This window comes from Oncorhynchus tshawytscha, linkage group LG10, assembly GCF_018296145.1.
Source record: "Oncorhynchus tshawytscha isolate Ot180627B linkage group LG10, Otsh_v2.0, whole genome shotgun sequence".
Taxonomy (NCBI): domain Eukaryota; kingdom Metazoa; phylum Chordata; class Actinopteri; order Salmoniformes; family Salmonidae; genus Oncorhynchus; species Oncorhynchus tshawytscha.
This window is the reverse complement of record NC_056438.1, coordinates 948,776-967,751: the sequence shown is the minus strand read 5'-3', so window position 1 is coordinate 967,751 and position 18,976 is coordinate 948,776. Positions and strand designations below refer to the sequence as shown.

Genomic DNA, 18,976 nt, shown 5'->3' with positions numbered 1-18,976 from the left:
TAGAGTTATATACTGTAGAACATATACTAACCTATACCTGTTCATACCTAACCCATACCTGTTCATACCTAACCCATACCTGTTCATACCTAACCCATACCTGTTCATCCCTAACCCATACCTGTTCATACCTAACCCATACCTGTTCATCCCTAACCCATACCTGTTCATCCCTATCCCTGTCTCAGAGCCTGGTTCCTCTCTACCCAGTACAGCCAGTAGAGGACTGGTCTGTTCCTGAGCCTGGTTCCTCTGGTCTACCCAGTACAGCCAGTAGAGGACTGGTCACCCCTCAGAGCCTGGTTCCTCTGGTCTACCCAGTACAGCCAGTAGAGGACTGGTCACCCATCAGAGCCTGGTTCCACTCTACCCAGTACAGTCAGTAGAGGACTGGTCACCCCTCAGAGCCTGGTTCCTCTCTACCCAGTACAGCCAGTAGAGGACTGGTCACCCCTCAGAGCCTGGTTCCTCTGGTCTACCCAGAAGAGGACTGGTCACCCTCAGAGCCTGGTTCCTCTGGTCTACCCAGAAGAGGAATGGTCACCCCTCAGAGACTGATTCCTCTCTACCCAGTACAGGCAGTAGAGGACTGGTCACCCCTCAGAGCCTGGTTCCTCTGGTCTACCCAGTACAGCCAGCAGAGGACTGGTCACCCCTCAGAGCCTGGTTCCTCTGGTTCTACCCAGTACAGCCAGTAGAGGACTGGTCACCCCTCAGAGCCTGGTTCCTTTCTACCCAGTCCAGCAAGTAGAGGACTGGTCACCCCTCAGAGCCTGGTTCCTCTGGTCTACCCAGTACAGCCAGAAGAGGACTGGTCACCCTCAGAGCCTGGTTCCTCTCTACCCAGTACAGCCAGTAGAGGACTGGTCACCCCTCAGAGCCTGATTCCCCTCTACCCAGTACAGTCAGTAGAGGACTGGTCACCCTCAGAGCCTGGTTCCTCTGGTTCTACCCCGTACAGCCAGTAGAGGACTGGTCACCCTTCAGAGCCTGGTTCCTTTCTACGCCGTACAGCGAGTAGAGGACTGGTCACCCCTCAGAGCCTGGTTCCTCTCTACCCAGTACAGCCAGTAGAGGACTGGTCACCCCTCAGAGCCTGGTTCCTCTGGTCTACCCAGTACAGCCAGTAGAGGACTGGTCACCCCTCAGAGCCTGGTTCCTCTCTACCCAGTACAGTCAGTAGAGGACTGGTCATCCCTCAGAGCCTGGTTCCTCTGGTCTACCCAGTACAGCCAGTAGAGGACTGGTCACCCCTCAGAGCCTGGTTTCTCTCTACCCAGTACAGCCAGTAGAGGACTGGTCACCCTCAGAGCCTGGTTCCTCTCTACCCAGTACAGCCAGTAGAGGACTGGTCACCCCTCAGAGCCTGGTTCCTCTGGTCTACCCAGTAGAGCCAGTAGAGGACTGGTCACCCTCAGAGCCTGGTTCCTCTGGTTCTACCCAGTACAGCCAGTAGAGGACTGGTCACCCTCAGAGCCTGGTTCCTCTGGTCTACCCAGTACAGCCAGAAGAGGACTGGTCACCCTCAGAGCCTGGTTCCTCTGGTCTACCCAGAAGAGGACTGGTCACCCCTCAGAGACTGGTTCATCTCTACCCAGTACAACCAGTAGAGGACTGGTCACCCCTCAGAGCCTGGTTCCTCTCTACCCAGTACACCCAGTAGAGGACTGGTCACCCCTCAGAGCCTGGTTCCTCTGGTCTACCCAGTACAGCCAGAAGAGGACTGGTCACCCCTCAGAGCCTGGTTCCTCTGGTCTACCCAGAAGAGGACTGGTCACCCCTCAGAGACTGGTTCATCTCTACCCAGTACAACCAGTAGAGGACTGGTCACCCCTCAGAGCCTGGTTCCTTTCTACCCAGTACAGCCAGTAGAGGACTGGTCACCCCTCAGAGCCTGGTTCATCTGGTCTACCCAGTACAGCCAGCAGAGGACTGGTCACCCCTCAGAGCCTGGTTCCTCTCTACCCAGTACAGCCAGTAGAGGACTGGTCACCCCTCAGAGCCTGGTTCATCTGGTCTACCCAGTACAGCCAGTAGAGGACTGGTCACCCTTCAGAGCCTGGTTCCTTTCTACCCAGTACAGTCAGTAGAGGACTGGTCACCCCTCAGAGCCTGGTTCCTCTCTACCCAGTACAGTCAGTAGAGGACTGGTCACCCCTCAGAGCCTGGTTCCCCTGGTCTACCCAGTACAGCCAGTAGAGGACTGGTCACCCCTCAGAGCCTGGTTCCTCTCTACCCAGTACGGCCAGTAGAGGACTGGTCACCCCTCAGAGCCTGGTTCCTCTCTACCCAGTACGGCCAGTAGAGGACTGGTCACCCCTCAGAGCCTGGTTCCTCTCTACCCAGTACAGTCAGTAGAGGACTGGTCACCCCTCAGAGCCTGGTTCCCCTGGTCTACCCAGTACAGCCAGTAGAGGACTGGTCACCCTTCAGAGCCTGGTTCCTCTCTACCCAGTACGGCCAGTAGAGGACTGGTCACCCCTCAGAGCCTGGTTCCACTCTACCCAGTACGGCCAGTAGAGGACTGGTCACCCCTCAGAGCCTGGTTCATCTGGTCTACCCAGTACAGCCAGTAGAGGACTGGTCACCCTTCAGAGCCTGGTTCCTTTCTACCCAGTACAGTCAGTAGAGGACTGGTCACCCCTCAGAGCCTGGTTCCTCTCTACCCAGTACAGCGAGTAGAGGACTGGTCACCCCTCAGAGCCTGGTTCCTCTGGTCTACCCAGTACAGTGAGTAGAGGACTGGTCACCCCTCAGAGCCTGGTTCCTCTCTACCCAGTACAGTCAGTAGAGGACTGGTCACACCTCACAGCCTGGTTCCTCAGGTCTACCCAGTACAGCCAGTAGAGGACTGGTCACCCCTCAGAGCCTGGTTCCTCTCTACCCAGTACAGCCAGTAGAGGACTGGTCATCCCTCAGATTCTGGTTCCTCTGGTCTACCCAGTACAGCCAGTAGAGGACTGGTCAACCCTCAGAGCCTGGTTCCTCTCTACCCAGTACAGTCAGTAGAGGACTGGTCACCCCTCAGAGCCTGGTTCCTCTGGTCTACACAGTACAGCCAGTAGAGGACTGGTCACCCCTCAGAGCCTGGTTCCTCTCTACCCAGTACGGCCAGTAGAGGACTGGTCACCCCTCAGAGCCTGGTTCCACTCTACCCAGTACGGCCAGTAGAGGACTGGTCACCCCTCAGAGCCTGGTTCATCTGGTCTACCCAGTACAGCCAGTAGAGGACTGGTCACCCTTCAGAGCCTGGTTCCTTTCTACCCAGTACAGTCAGTAGAGGACTGGTCACCCCTCAGAGCCTGGTTCCTCTCTACCCAGTACAGCGAGTAGAGGACTGGTCACCCCTCAGAGCCTGGTTCCTCTGGTCTACCCAGTACAGTGAGTAGAGGACTGGTCACCCCTCAGAGCCTGGTTCCTCTCTACCCAGTACAGTCAGTAGAGGACTGGTCACACCTCACAGCCTGGTTCCTCAGGTCTACCCAGTACAGCCAGTAGAGGACTGGTCACCCCTCAGAGCCTGGTTCCTCTCTACCCAGTACAGCCAGTAGAGGACTGGTCATCCCTCAGATTCTGGTTCCTCTGGTCTACCCAGTACAGCCAGTAGAGGACTGGTCACCCTCAGAGCCTGGTTCCTCTCTACCCAGTACAGTCAGTAGAGGACTGGTCACCCCTCAGAGCCTGGTTCCTCTCTACCCAGTACAGTCAGTAGAGGACTGGTCACCCCTCAGAGCCTGGTTCCTCTCTACCCAGTACAGCCAGTAGAGGACTGGTCACCCCTCTGAGCCTGGTTCCTCTCTACCCAGTACAGCCAGTAGAGGACTGGTCACCCTCAGAGCCTGGTTCCTCTCTACCCAGTACAGCCAGTAGAGGACTGGTCACCCCTCAGAGCCTGGTTCCTCTGGTCTACACAGTACAGCCAGTAGAGGACTGGTCACCCCTCAGAGCCTGGTTCCTCTCTACCCAGTACAGCCAGTAGAGGACTGGTCACCCCTCTGAGCCTGGTTCCTCTCTACCCAGTACAGCCAGTAGAGGACTGGTCACCCTCAGAGCCTGGTTCCTCTCTACCCAGTACAGCCAGTAGAGGACTGGTCACCCCTCAGAGCCTGGTTCCTCTGGTCTACCCAGTACAGCAAGTAGAGGACTGGTCACCCCTCAGAGCCTGGTTCCTCTGGTCTACCCAGTACAGCCAGTAGAGGACTGGTCACCCTCAGAGCCTGGTTCCTCTCTACCCAGTACAGCCAGTAGAGGACTGGTCACCCCTCAGAGCCTGGTTCCTCTCTACCCAGTACAGCCAGTAGAGGACTGGTCACCCCTCAGAGCCTGGTTCCTCTCTACCCAGTACAGTCAGTAGAGGACTGGTCACCCCTCAGAGCCTGGTTCCCCTGGTCTACCCAGTACAGCCAGTAGAGGACTGGTCACCCCTCAGAGCCTGGTTCCTCTCTACCCAGTACAGCCAGTAGAGGACTGGTCACCCCTCAGAGCCTGGTTCCTCTCTACCCAGTACAGCCAGTAGAGGACTGGTCACCCTCAGAGCCTGGTTCCTCTCTACCCAGTACAGCCAGTAGAGGACTGGTCACCCCTCAGAGCCTGATTCCTCTGGTCTACCCAGTACAGCCAGTAGAGGACTGGTCACCCCTCAGAGCCTGGTTCCTCTCTACCCAGTACAGTCAGTAGAGGACTGGTCACCCTCAGAGCCTGGTTCCCTGGTCTACCCAGTACAGCCAGTAGAGGACTGGTCACCCCTCAGAGCCTGGTTCCTCTCTACACAGTACAGCCAGTAGAGGACTGGTCACCCCTCAGAGCCTGGTTCCTCTCTACCCAGTACAGTCAGTAGAGGACTGGTCACCCCTCAGAGCCTGGTTCCTCTGGTCTACCCAGTACAGCCAGTAGAGGACTGGTCACCCCTCAGAGCCTGGTTCCTCTCTACCCAGTACAGCCAGTAGAGGACTGCTCACCCTCAGAGCCTGGTTCCTCTCTACCCAGTACAGCCAGTAGAGGACTGGTCACCCCTCAGAGCCTGGTTCCTCTGGTCTACCCAGTACAGCCAGTAGAGGACTGGTCACCCCTCAGAGCCTGGTTCCTCTGGTCTTACCCAGTACAGCCAGTAGAGGACTGGTCACCCTCAGAGCCTGGTTCCTCTCTACCCAGTACAGTCAGTAGAGGACTGGTCACCCTCAGAGCCTGGTTCCTCTGGTCTACCCAGTACAGCCAGTAGAGGACTGGTCACCCCTCAGAGCCTGGTTCCTCTCTACCCAGTACAGTCAGTAGAGGACTGGTCACCCTCAGAGCCTGGTTCCTCTGGTCTACCAGTACAGCCAGTAGAGGACTGGTCACCCCTCAGAGCCTGGTTCCTCTCTACCCAGTACAGTCAGTAGAGGACTGGTCACCCTCAGAGCCTGGTTCCTCTGGTCTACCAGTACAGCCAGTAGAGGACTGGTCACCCCTCAGAGCCTGGTTCCTCTCTAGTACAGAGTAGAGGACTGGTCACCCCTCAGAGCCTGGTTCCTCTGGTCTACCCAGTACAGCCAGTAGAGGACTGGTCACCCCTCAGAGCCTGGTTCCTCTCTACCCAGTACAGCCAGTAGAGGACTGGTCACCCCTCAGAGCCTGGTTCCTCTGGTCTACCCAGTACAGCCAGTAGAGGACTGGTCACCCCTCAGAGCCTGGTTCCTCTCTACCCAGTACAGTCCAGTAGAGGACTGGTCACCCCTCAGAGCCTGGTTCCTCTGGTCTACCCAGTACAGCCAGTAGAGGACTGGTCACCCCTCAGAGCCTGGTTCCTCTGGTCTACCCAGTACAGCCAGTAGAGGACTGGTCACCCCTCAGAGCCTGGTTCCTCTCTACCCAGTACAGTCAGTAGAGGACTGGTCACCCCTCAGAGCCTGGTTCCTCTGGTCTACCCAGTACAGCCAGTAGAGGACTGGTCACCCCTCAGAGCCTGGTTCCTCTCTACCCAGTACAGCCAGTAGAGGACTGGTCACCCCTCAGAGCCTGGTTCCTCTCTACCCAGTACAGCCAGTAGAGGACTGGTCACCCTCAGAGCCTGGTTCCTCTGGTCTACCCAGTACAGCCAGTAGAGGACTGGTCACCCCTCAGAGCCTGGTGGTCACCCTCAGAGCCTGGTTCCTCTGGTCTACCCAGTACAGCCAGTAGAGGACTGGTCACCCCTCAGAGCCTGGTTCCTCTCTACCCAGTACAGTCAGTAGAGGACTGGTCACCCCTCAGAGCCTGGTTCCTCTGGTCTACCCAGTACAGCCAGTAGAGGACTGGTCACCCTCAGAGCCTGGTTCCTCTCTACCCAGTACAGCCAGTAGAGGACTGGTCACCCCTCAGAGCCTGGTTCCTCTCTACCCAGTACAGCCAGTAGAGGACTGGTCACCCCTCAGAGCCTGGTTCCTCTGGTCTACCCAGTACAGCCAGTAGAGGACTGGTCACCCTCAGAGCCTGGTTCCTCTCTACCCAGTACAGCCAGTAGAGGACTGGTCACCCCTCAGAGCCTGGTTCCTCTCTACCCAGTACAGCCAGTAGAGGACTGGTCACCCCTCAGAGCCTGGTTCCTCTGGTCTACCCAGTACAGCCAGTAGAGGACTGGTCACCCTCAGAGCCTGGTTCCTCTCTACCCAGTACAGTCAGTAGAGGACTGGTCACCCCTCAGAGCCTGGTTCCTCTGGTCTACCCAGTACAGCCAGTAGAGGACTGGTCACCCCTCAGAGCCTGGTTCCTCTCTACCCAGTACAGCCAGTAGAGGACTGGTCACCCCTCAGAGCCTGGTTCCTCTGGTCTACCCAGTACAGCCAGTAGAGGACTGGTCACCCCTCAGAGCCTGGTTCCTCTCTACCCAGTACAGCCAGTAGAGGACTGGTCACCCCTCAGAGCCTGGTTCCTCTGGTCTACCCAGTACAGCCAGTAGAGGACTGGTCACCCCTCAGAGCCTGGTTCCTCTCTACCCAGTACAGCCAGTAGAGGACTGGTCACCCCTCAGAGCCTGGTTCCTCTCTACCCAGTACAGCCAGTAGAGGACTGGTCACCCTCAGAGCCTGGTTCCTCTGGTCTACCCAGTACAGCCAGTAGAGGACTGGTCACCCCTCAGAGCCTGGTTCCTCTCTACCCAGTACAGCCAGTAGAGGACTGGTCACCCCTCAGAGCCTGGTTCCTCTCTACCCAGACAGCCAGTAGAGGACTGGTCACCCCTCAGAGCCTGGTTCCTCTCTACCCAGTACAGCCAGTAGAGGACTGGTCACCCCTCAGAGCCTGGTTCCTCTCTCCCAGTACAGCCAGTAGAGGACTGGTCACCCCTCAGAGCCTGGTTCCTCTCTACCCAGTACAGCCAGTAGAGGACTGGTCACCCCTCAGAGCCTGGTTCCTCTGGTCTACCCAGTACAGCCAGTAGAGGACTGGTCACCCCTCAGAGCCTGGTTCCTCTGGTCTACCCAGTACAGCCAGTAGAGGACTGGTCACCCCTCAGAGCCTGGTTCCTCTCTACCCAGTACAGCCAGTAGAGGACTGGTCACCCCTCAGAGCCTGGTTCCTCTACCCAGTACAGCCAGTAGAGGACTGGTCACCCCTCAGAGCCTGGTTCCTCTCTACCCAGTACAGCCAGTAGAGGACTGGTCACCCCTCAGAGCCTGGTTCCTCTGGTCTACCCAGTACAGCCAGTAGAGGACTGGTCACCCTCAGAGCCTGGTTCCTCTCTACCCAGTACAGCCAGTAGAGGACTGGTCACCCCTCAGAGCCTGGTTCCTCTGGTCTACCCAGTACAGCCAGTAGAGGACTGGTCACCCTCAGAGCCTGGTTCCTCTCTACCCAGTACAGCCAGTAGAGGACTGGTCACCCTCAGAGCCTGGTTCCTCTGGTCTACCCAGTACAGCCAGTAGAGGACTGGTCACCCCTCAGAGCCTGGTTCCTCTGGTCTACCCAGTACAGCCAGTAGAGGACTGGTCACCCCTCAGAGCCTGGTTCCTCTGGTCTACCCAGTACAGCTAGAGGACTGGTCACCCTCAGAGCCTGGTTCCTCTGGTCTACCCAGTACAGCCAGTAGAGGACTGGTCACCCTCAGAGCCTGGTTCCTCTCTACCCAGTACAGCCAGTAGAGGACTGGTCACCCCTCAGAGCCTGGTTCCTCTGGTCTACCCAGTACAGCCAGTAGAGGACTGGTCACCCCTCAGAGCCTGGTTCCTCTCTACCCAGAGCCTGGTTCCTCTCTACCCAGTACAGCCAGTAGAGGACTGGTCACCCCTCAGAGCCTGGTTCCTCTGGTCTACCCAGTACAGCCAGTAGAGGACTGGTCACCCCTCAGAGCCTGGTTCCTCTGGTCTACCCAGTACAGCCAGTAGAGGACTGGTCACCCCTCAGAGCCTGGTTCCTCTCTACCCAGTACAGCCAGTAGAGGACTGGTCACCCCTCAGAGCCTGGTTCCTCTGGTCTACCCAGTACAGCCAGTAGAGGACTGGTCACCCCTCAGAGCCTGGTTCCTCTCTACCCAGTACAGTCAGTAGAGGACTGGTCACCCCTCAGAGCCTGGTTCCTCTGGTCTACCCAGTACAGCCAGTAGAGGACTGGTCACCCCTCAGAGCCTGGTTCCTCTCTACCCAGTACAGCCAGTAGAGGACTGGTCACCCTCAGAGCCTGGTTCCTCTGGTCTACCCAGTACAGCCAGTAGAGGACTGGTCACCCCTCAGAGCCTGGTTCTCTCTACCCAGTACAGCCAGTAGAGGACTGGTCACCCCTCAGAGCCTGGTTCCTCTGGTCTACCCAGTACAGCCAGTAGAGGACTGGTCACCCCTCAGAGCCTGGTTCCTCTGGTCTACCCAGTACAGCCAGTAGAGGACTGGTCACCCCTCAGAGCCTGGTTCCTCTCTACCCAGTACAGTCAGTAGAGGACTGGTCACCCCTCAGAGCCTGGTTCCTCTGGTCTACCCAGTACAGCCAGTAGAGGACTGGTCACCCTCAGAGCCTGGTTCCTCTCTACCCAGTACAGCCAGTAGAGGACTGGTCACCCCTCAGAGCCTGGTTCCTCTCTACCCAGTACAGCCAGTAGAGGACTGGTCACCCCTCAGAGCCTGGTTCCTCTGGTCTACCCAGTACAGCCAGTAGAGGACTGGTCACCCCTCAGAGCCTGGTTCCTCTCTACCCAGTACAGTCAGTAGAGGACTGGTCACCCCTCAGAGCCTGGTTCCTCTGGTCTACCCAGTACAGCCAGTAGAGGACTGGTCACCCCTCAGAGCCTGGTTCCTCTCTACCCAGTACAGCCAGTAGAGGACTGGTCACCCCTCAGAGCCTGGTTCCTCTGGTCTACCCAGTACAGCCAGTAGAGGACTGGTCACCCCTCAGAGCCTGGTTCCTCTGGTCTACCCAGTACAGCCAGTAGAGGACTGGTCACCCCTCAGAGCCTGGTTCCTCTGGTCTACCCAGTACAGCCAGTAGAGGACTGGTCACCCAGAGCCTGGTTCCTCTCTACCCAGTACAGCAGTAGAGGACTGGTCACCCCTCAGAGCCTGGTTCCTCTGGTCTACCCAGTACAGCAGTAGAGGACTGGTCACCCCTCAGAGCCTGGTTCCTCTGGTCTACCCAGTACAGCCAGTAGAGGACTGGTCACCCCTCAGAGCCTGGTTCCTCTCTACCCAGTACAGTCAGTAGAGGACTGGTCACCCCTCAGAGCCTGGTTCCTCTGGTCTACCCAGTACAGCCAGTAGAGGACTGGTCACCCCTCAGAGCCTGGTTCCTCTCTACCCAGTACAGCCAGTAGAGGACTGGTCACCCCTCAGAGCCTGGTTCCTCTCTACCCAGTACAGCCAGTAGAGGACTGGTCACCCCTCAGAGCCTGGTTCCTCTGGTCTACCCAGTACAGCCAGTAGAGGACTGGTCACCCCTCAGAGCCTGGTTCCTCTCTAGTACAGGACTGGTCACCCCTCAGAGCCTGGTTCCTCTGGTCTACCCAGTACAGCCAGTAGAGGACTGGTCACCCCTCAGAGCCTGGTTCCTCTCTACCCAGTACAGCCAGTAGAGGACTGGTCACCCCTCAGAGCCTGGTTCCTCTGGTCTACCCAGTACAGCCAGTAGAGGACTGGTCACCCCTCAGAGCCTGGTTCCTCTGGTCTACCCAGTACAGCCAGTAGAGGACTGGTCACCCCTCAGAGCCTGGTTCCTCTGGTCTACCCAGTACAGCCAGTAGAGGACTGGTCACCCCTCAGAGCCTGGTTCCTCTGGTCTACCCAGTACAGCCAGTAGAGGACTGGTCACCCCTCAGAGCCTGGTTCCTCTGGTCTACCCAGTACAGCCAGTAGAGGACTGGTCACCCCTCAGAGCCTGGTTCCTCTCTACCCAGTACAGCCAGTAGAGGACTGGTCACCTCTCAGAGCCTGGTTCCTCTGGTCTACCCAGTACAGCCAGTAGAGGACTGGTCACCCCTCAGAGCCTGGTTCCTCTGGTCTACCCAGTACAGCCAGTAGAGGACTGGTCCCCCCTCAGAGCCTGGTTCCTCTCTACCCAGTACAGCCAGTAGAGGACTGGTCACCCCTCAGACCCTGGTTCCTCTGGTCTACCCAGTACAGCCAGTATTGGACTGGTCACCCCTCAGACCCTGGTTCCTCTGGTCTACCCAGTACAGCCAGTATTGGACTGGATACCCCTCAGAGCCTGGTTCCTCTGGTCTACCCAGTACAGCCAGTATTGGACTGGTCACCCCTCAGAGCCTGGTTCCACTCTACCCAGTACAGCCAGTAGAGGACTGGTCACCCCTCAGAGCCTGGTTCCTCTCTACCCAGTACAGCCAGTAGAGGACTGGTCACCCCTCAGAGCCTGGTTCCTCTGGTCTACAGTACAGCCAGTAGAGGACTGGTCACCCCTCAGAGCCTGGTTCCTCTCTACCCAGTACAGCCAGTAGAGGACTGGTCACCCCTCAGAGCCTGGTTCCTCTCTACCCAGTACAGCCAGTAGAGGACTGGTCACCCTCAGAGCCTGGTTCCTCTGGTCTACCCAGTACAGCCAGTAGAGGACTGGTCACCCTCAGAGCCTGGTTCCTCTCTACCCAGTACAGCCAGTAGAGGACTGGTCACCCCTCAGAGCCTGGTTCCTCTGGTCTACCCAGTACAGCCAGTAGAGGACTGGTCACCCCTCAGAGCCTGGTTCCTCTCTACCCAGTACAGTCAGTAGAGGACTGGTCACCCCTCAGAGCCTGGTTCCTCTGGTCTACCCAGTACAGCCAGTAGAGGACTGGTCACCCCTCAGAGCCTGGTTCCTCTCTACCCAGTACAGCCAGTAGAGGACTGGTCACCCCTCAGAGCCTGGTTCCTCTCTACCCAGTACAGTCAGTAGAGGACTGGTCACCCCTCAGAGCCTGGTTCCTCTGGTCTCACCAGTACAGCCAGTAGAGGACTGGTCACCCCTCAGAGCCTGGTTCCTCTCTACCCAGTACAGCCAGTAGAGGACTGGTCACCCTCAGAGCCTGGTTCCTCTGGTCTACCCAGTACAGCCAGTAGAGGACTGGTCACCCCTCAGAGCCTGGTTCCTCTCTACCCAGTACAGCCAGTAGAGGACTGGTCACCCCTCAGAGCCTGGTTCCTCTGGTATACCCAGTACAGTCAGTAGAGGACTGGTCACCCCTCAGAGCCTGGTTCCTCTGGTCTACCCAGTACAGCCAGTAGAGGACTGGTCACCCCTCAGAGCCTGGTTCCTCTCTACCCAGTACAGTCAGTAGAGGACTGGTCACCCCTCAGAGCCTGGTTCCTCTGGTCTACCCAGTACAGCCAGTAGAGGACTGGTCACCCCTCAGAGCCTGGTTCCTCTCTACCCAGTACAGCCAGTAGAGGACTGGTCACCCCTCAGAGCCTGGTTCCTCTCTACCCAGTACAGCCAGTAGAGGACTGGTCACCCCTCAGAGCCTGGTTCCTCTGGTCTACCCAGTACAGCCAGTAGAGGACTGGTCACCCCTCAGAGCCTGGTTCCTCTCTACCCAGTACAGTCAGTAGAGGACTGGTCACCCCTCAGAGCCTGGTTCCTCTGGTTCTACCCAGTACAGCCAGTAGAGGACTGGTCACCCCTCAGAGCCTGGTTCCTCTCTACCCAGTACAGCCAGTAGAGGACTGGTCACCCCTCAGAGCCTGGTTCCTCTGGTCTACCCAGTACAGCCAGTAGAGGACTGGTCACCCCTCAGAGCCTGGTTCCTCTGGTCTACCCAGTACAGCCAGTAGAGGACTGGTCACCCCTCAGAGCCTGGTTCCTCTGGTCTACCCAGTACAGCCAGTAGAGGACTGGTCACCCCTCAGAGCCTGGTTCCTCTGGTCTACCCAGTACAGCCAGTAGAGGACTGGTCACCCCTCAGAGCCTGGTTCCTCTCTACCCAGTACAGCCAGTAGAGGACTGGTCACCCTCAGAGCCTGGTTCCTCTGGTCTACCCAGTACAGCCAGTAGAGGACTGGTCACCCCTCAGAGCCTGGTTCCTCTGGTCTACCCAGTACAGCCAGTAGAGGACTGGTCACCCCTCAGAGCCTGGTTCCTCTCTACCCAGTACAGCCAGTAGAGGACTGGTCACCCCTCAGAGCCTGGTTCCTCTGGTCTACCCAGTACAGCCAGTAGAGGACTGGTCACCCCTCAGAGCCTGGTTCCTCTGGTCTACCCAGTACAGCCAGTAGAGGACTGGTCACCCCTCAGAGCCTGGTTCCTCTGGTCTACCCAGTACAGCCAGTAGAGGACTGGTCACCCCTCAGAGCCTGGTTCCTCTCTACCCAGTACAGCCAGTAGAGGACTGGTCACCCCTCAGAGCCTGGTTCCTCTCTACCCAGTACAGCCAGTAGAGGACTTGTCACACCTCAGAGCCTGGTTCCTCTGGTCTACCCAGTACAGCCAGTAGAGGACTGGTCACCCCTCAGAGCCTGGTTCCTCTGGTCTACCCAGTACAGCCAGTGGAGGACTGGTCACCCCTCAGAGCCTGGTTCCTCTGGTCTACCCAGTACAGCCTGTAGAGGACTGGCCACCCCTCAGAGCCTGGTTCCTCTCTACCCAGTACAGCCAGTAGAGGACTGGTCACCCCTCAGAGCCTGGTTCCTCTGGTCTACCCAGTACAGCCAGTAGAGGACTGGTCACCCCTCAGAGCCTGGTTCCTCTCTACCCAGTACAGTCAGTAGAGGACTGGTCACCCCTCAGAGCCTGGTTCCTCTGGTCTACCCAGTACAGCCAGTAGAGGACTGGTCACCCCTCAGAGCCTGGTTCCTCTCTACCCAGTACAGCCAGTAGAGGACTGGTCACCCCTCAGAGCCTGGTTCCTCTGGTCTACCCAGTACAGCCAGTAGAGGACTGGTCACCCCTCAGAGCCTGGTTCCTCTCTACCCAGTACAGCCAGTAGAGGACTGGTCACCCCTCAGAGCCTGGTTCCTCTGGTCTACCCAGTACAGCCAGTAGAGGACTGGTCACCCCTCAGAGCCTGGTTCCTCTGGTCTACCCAGTACAGCCAGTAGAGGACTGGTCACCCCTCAGAGCCTGGTTCCTCTGGTCTACCCAGTACAGCCAGTAGAGGACTGGTCACCCCTCAGAGCCTGGTTCCTCTCTACCCAGTACAGTCAGTAGAGGACTGGTCACCCCTCAGAGCCTGGTTCCTCTCTACCCAGTACAGTCAGTAGAGGACTGGTCACCCCTCAGAGCCTGGTTCCTCTGGTCTACCCAGTACAGCCAGTAGAGGACTGGTCACCCCTCAGAGCCTGGTTCCTCTCTACCCAGTACAGCCAGTAGAGGACTGGTCACCCCTCAGAGCCTGGTTCCTCTCTACCCAGTACAGCCAGTAGAGGACTGGTCACCCCTCAGAGCCTGGTTCCTCTGGTCTACCCAGTACAGCCATTAGAGGACTGTTGGTTCCTCTCTACCCAGTAGAGGACTGGTCACTACCTCAGAGCCTGGTTCCTCTGGTCTACCCAGTACAGCCAGTAGAGGACTGGTCACCCCTCAGAGCCTGGTTCCTCTGGTCTACCCAGTACAGCCAGTAGAGGACTGGTCACCCCTCAGAGCCTGGTTCCTCTCTACCCAGTACAGTCAGTAGAGGACTGGTCACCCCTCAGAGCCTGGTTCCTCTGGTCTACCCAGTACAGCCAGTAGAGGACTGGTCACCCTCAGAGCCTGGTTCCTCTCTACCCAGTACAGTCAGTAGAGGACTGGTCACCCCTCAGAGCCTGGTTCCTCTGGTCTACCCAGTACAGCCAGTAGAGGACTGGTCACCCCTCAGAGCCTGGTTCCTCTGGTCTACCCAGTACAGCCAGTAGAGGACTGGTCACCCCTCAGAGCCTGGTTCCTCTCTACCCAGTACAGCCAGTAGAGGACTGGTCACCCCTCAGAGCCTGGTTCCTCTGGTCTACCCAGTACAGCCAGTAGAGGACTGGTCACCCCTCAGAGCCTGGTTCCTCTCTACCCAGTACAGCCAGTAGAGGACTGGTCACCCTGGTGCCTCTGGGCTACCCAGTACAGCCAGTAGAGGACTGGTCACCCCTCAGAGCCTGGTTCCTCTGGTCTACCCAGTACAGCCAGTAGAGGACTGGTCACCCTCAGAGCCTGGTTCCTCTGGTCTACCCAGTACAGCCAGTAGAGGACTGGTCACCCCTCAGAGCCTGGTTCCTCTCTACCCAGTACAGTCAGTAGAGGACTGGTCACCCCTCAGAGCCTGGTTCCTCTGGTCTACCCAGTACAGCCAGTAGAGGACTGGTCACCCCTCAGAGCCTGGTTCCTCTCTACCCAGTACAGCCAGTAGAGGACTGGTCACCCTCAGAGCCTGGTTCCTCTGGTCTACCCAGTACAGCCAGTAGAGGACTGGTCACCCCTCAGAGCCTGGTTCCTCTGGTCTACCCAGTACAGCCAGTAGAGGACTGGTCACCCCTCAGAGCCTGGTTCCTCTCTACCCAGTACAGTCAGTAGAGGACTGGTCACCCCTCAGAGCCTGGTTCCTCTGGTCTACCCAGTACAGCCAGTAGAGGACTGGTCACCCCTCAGAGCCTGGTTCCTCTCTACCCAGTACAGCCAGTAGAGGACTGGTCACCCTCAGAGCCTGGTTCCTCTGGTCTACCCAGTACAGCCAGTAGAGGACTGGTCACCCCTCAGAGCCTGGTTCCTCTCTACCCAGTACAGCAGTAGAGGACTGGTCACCCCTCAGAGCCTGGTTCCTCTGGTCTACCCAGTACAGTCAGTAGAGGACTGGTCACCCCTCAGAGCCTGGTTCCTCTGGTCTACCCAGTACAGCCAGTAGAGGACTGGTCACCCCTCAGAGCCTGGTTCCTCTGGTCTACCCAGTACAGCCAGTAGAGGACTGGTCACCCCTCAGAGCCTGGTTCCTCTCTACCCAGTACAGTCAGTAGAGGACTGGTCACCCCTCAGAGCCTGGTTCCTCTGGTCTACACAGTACAGTCAGTAGAGGACTGGTCACCCCTCAGAGCCTGGTTCCTCTCTACCCAGTACAGCCAGTAGAGGACTGGTCACCCTCAGAGCCTGGTTCCTCTCTACCCAGTACAGCCAGTAGAGGACTGGTCACCCCTCAGAGCCTGGTTCCTCTCTACCCAGTACAGTCAGTAGAGGACTGGTCACCCCTCAGAGCCTGGTTCCTCTGGTCTACCCAGTACAGCCAGTAGAGGACTGGTCACCCCTCAGAGCCTGGTTCCTCTCTACCCAGTACAGCCAGTAGAGGACTGGTCACCCCTCAGAGCCTGGTTCCTCTGGTCTACCCAGTACAGCCAGTAGAGGACTGGTCACCCCTCAGAGCCTGGTTCCTCTCTACCCAGTACAGCCAGTAGAGGACTGGTCACCCCTCAGAGCCTGGTTCCTCTGGTCTACCCAGTACAGCCAGTAGAGGACTGGTCACCCCTCAGAGCCTGGTTCCTCTGGTCTACCCAGTACAGCCAGTAGAGGACTGGTCACCCTCAGAGCCTGGTTCCTCTGGTCTACCCAGTACAGCCAGTAGAGGACTGGTCACCCCTCAGAGCCTGGTTCCTCTCTACCCAGTACAGTCAGTAGAGGACTGGTCACCCCTCAGAGCCTGGTTCCTCTGGTCTACCCAGTACAGCCAGTAGAGGACTGGTCACCCCTCAGAGCCTGGTTCCTCTCTACCCAGTACAGTCAGTAGAGGACTGGTCACCCTCAGAGCCTGGTTCCTCTGGTCTACCCAGTACAGCCAGTAGAGGACTGGTCACCCCTCAGAGCCTGGTTCCTCTGGTCTACCCAGTACAGCCAGTAGAGGACTGGTCACCCCTCAGAGCCTGGTTCCTCTCTACCCAGTACAGTCAGTAGAGGACTGGTCACCCCTCAGAGCCTGGTTCCTCTGGTCTACCCAGTACAGCCAGTAGAGGACTGGTCACCCCTCAGAGCCTGGTTCCTCTCTACCCAGTACAGCCAGTAGAGGACTGGTCACCCTCAGAGCCTGGTTCCTCTGGTCTACCCAGTACAGCCAGTAGAGGACTGGTCACCCCTCAGAGCCTGGTTCCTCTCTACCCAGTACAGCCAGTAGAGGACTGGTCACCCCTCAGAGCCTGGTTCCTCTGGTCTACCCAGTACAGCCAGTAGAGGACTGGTCACCCCTCAGAGCCTGGTTCTCTGGTCTACCCAGTACAGCCAGTAGAGGACTGGTCACCCCTCAGAGCCTGGTTCCTCTGGTCTACCCAGTACAGCCAGTAGAGGACTGGTCACCCCTCAGAGCCTGGTTCCTCTCTACCCAGTACAGCCAGTAGAGGACTGGTCACCCCTCAGAGCCTGGTTCCTCTGGTCTACCCAGTACAGCCAGTAGAGGACTGGTCACCCCTCAGAGCCTGGTTCCTCTCTACCCAGTACAGCCAGTAGAGGACTGGTCACCCTCAGAGCCTGGTTCCTCTGGTCTACCCAGTACAGCCAGTAGAGGACTGGTCACCCCTCAGAGCCTGGTTCCTCTGGTCTACCCAGTACAGCCAGTAGAGGACTGGTCACCCCTCAGAGCCTGGTTCCTCTCTACCCAGTACAGCCAGTTGGTCACCCCTCAGAGCCTGGTTCCTCTCTACCCAGTACAGCCAGTAGAGGACTGGTCACCCCTCAGAGCCTGGTTCCTCTGGTCTACCCAGTACAGCCAGTAGAGGACTGGTCACCCTCAGAGCCTGGTTCCTCTCTACCCAGTACAGCCAGTAGAGGACTGGTCACCCCTCAGAGCCTGGTTCCTCTCTACCCAGTACAGCCAGTAGAGGACTGGTCACCCCTCAGAGCCTGGTTCCTCTGGTCTACCCAGTACAGCCAGTAGAGGACTGGTCACCCTCAGAGCCTGGTTCCTCTCTACCCAGTACAGCCAGTAGAGGACTGGTCACCCCTCAGAGCCTGGTTCCTCTCTACCCAGTACAGCCAGTAGAGGACTGGTCACCCCTCAGAGCCTGGTTCCTCTGGTCTACCCAGTACAGCCAGTAGAGGACTGGTCACCCCTCAGAGCCTGGTTCCTCTGGTCTACCCAGTACAGCCAGTAGAGGACTGGTCACCCCTCAGAGCCTGGTTCCTCTCTACCCAGTACAGTCAGTAGAGGACTGGTCACCCCTCAGAGCCTGGTTCCTCTGGTCTACACAGTACAGTCAGTAGAGGACTGGTCACCCCTCAGAGCCTGGTTCCTCTCTACCCAGTACAGCCAGTAGAGGACTGGTCACCCCTCAGAGCCTGGTTCCTCTCTACCCAGTACAGCCAGTAGAGGACTGGTCACCCCTCAGAGCCTGGTTCCTCTGGTCTACCCAGTACAGCCAGTAGAGGACTGGTCACCCCTCAGAGCCTGGTTCCTCTGGTCCCAGTACAGCCAGTAGAGGACTGGTCACCCCTCAGAGCCTGGTTCCTCTCTACCCAGTACAGCCAGTAGAGGACTGGTCACCCCTCAGAGCCTGGTTCCTCTGGTCTACCCAGTACAGCCAGTAGAGGACTGGTCACCCTCAGAGCCTGGTTCCTCTCTACCCAGTACAGCCAGTAGAGGACTGGTCACCCCTCAGAGCCTGGTTCCTCTGGTCTACCCAGTACAGCCAGTAGAGGACTGGTCACCCCTCAGAGCCTGGTTCCTCTGGTCTACCCAGTACAGCCAGTAGAGGACTGGTCACCCCTCAGAGCCTGGTTCCTCTCTACCCAGTACAGCAGTAGAGGACTGGTCACCCCTCAGAGCCTGGTTCCTCTCTCTACCCAGTACAGCCAGTAGAGGACTGGTCACCCCTCAGAGCCTGGTTCCTCTGGTCTACCCAGTACAGCCAGTAGAGGACTGGTCACCCTCAGAGCCTGGTTCCTCTCTACCCAGTACAGCCAGTAGAGGACTGGTCACCCCTCAGAGCCTGGTTCCTCTGGTCTACCCAGTACAGCCAGTAGAGGACTGGTCACCCCTCAGAGCCTGGTTCCTCTGGTCTACCCAGTACAGCCAGTAGAGGACTGGTCACCCCTCAGAGCCTGGTTCCTCTGGTCTACCCAGTACAGCCAGTAGAGGACTGGTCACCCTCAGAGCCTGGTTCCTCTGGTCTACCCAGTACAGCCAGTAGAGGACTGGTCACCCCTCAGAGCCTGGTTCCTCTCTACCCAGTACAGCCAGTAGAGGACTGGTCACCCTCAGAGCCTGGTTCCTCTCTACCCAGTACAGTCAGTAGAGGACTGGTCACCCTCAGAGCCTGGTTCCCCTGGTCTACCCAGTACAGCCAGTAGAGGACTGGTCACCCCTCAGAGCCTGGTTCCTCTCTACCCAGTACAGCCAGTAGAGGACTGGTCACCCCTCAGAGCCTGGTTCCTCTGGTCTACCCAGTACAGCCAGTAGAGGACTGGTCACCCCTCAGAGCCTGGTTCCTCTCTACCCAGTACAGCCAGTAGAGGACTGGTCACCCCTCAGAGCCTGGTTCCTCTGGTCTACCCAGTACAGCCAGTAGAGGACTGGTCACCCCTCAGAGCCTGGTTCCTCTCTACCCAGTACAGCCAGTAGAGGACTGGTCACCCCTCAGAGCCTGGTTCCTCTGGTCTACCCAGTACAGCCAGTAGAGGACTG

At 57.9% G+C, this 18,976-nt stretch overlaps 1 protein-coding gene across 1 annotated transcript in view; it reads right to left on the bottom strand.

Moving 5' to 3' along the window:
• LOC121847552 (probable ATP-dependent RNA helicase ddx17) overlaps positions 1–18,976 on the bottom strand; it is a 269,776-nt gene that overhangs the window by 102,028 nt on the left and 148,772 nt on the right. The gene's annotated exons all lie outside the window — the stretch shown is intronic.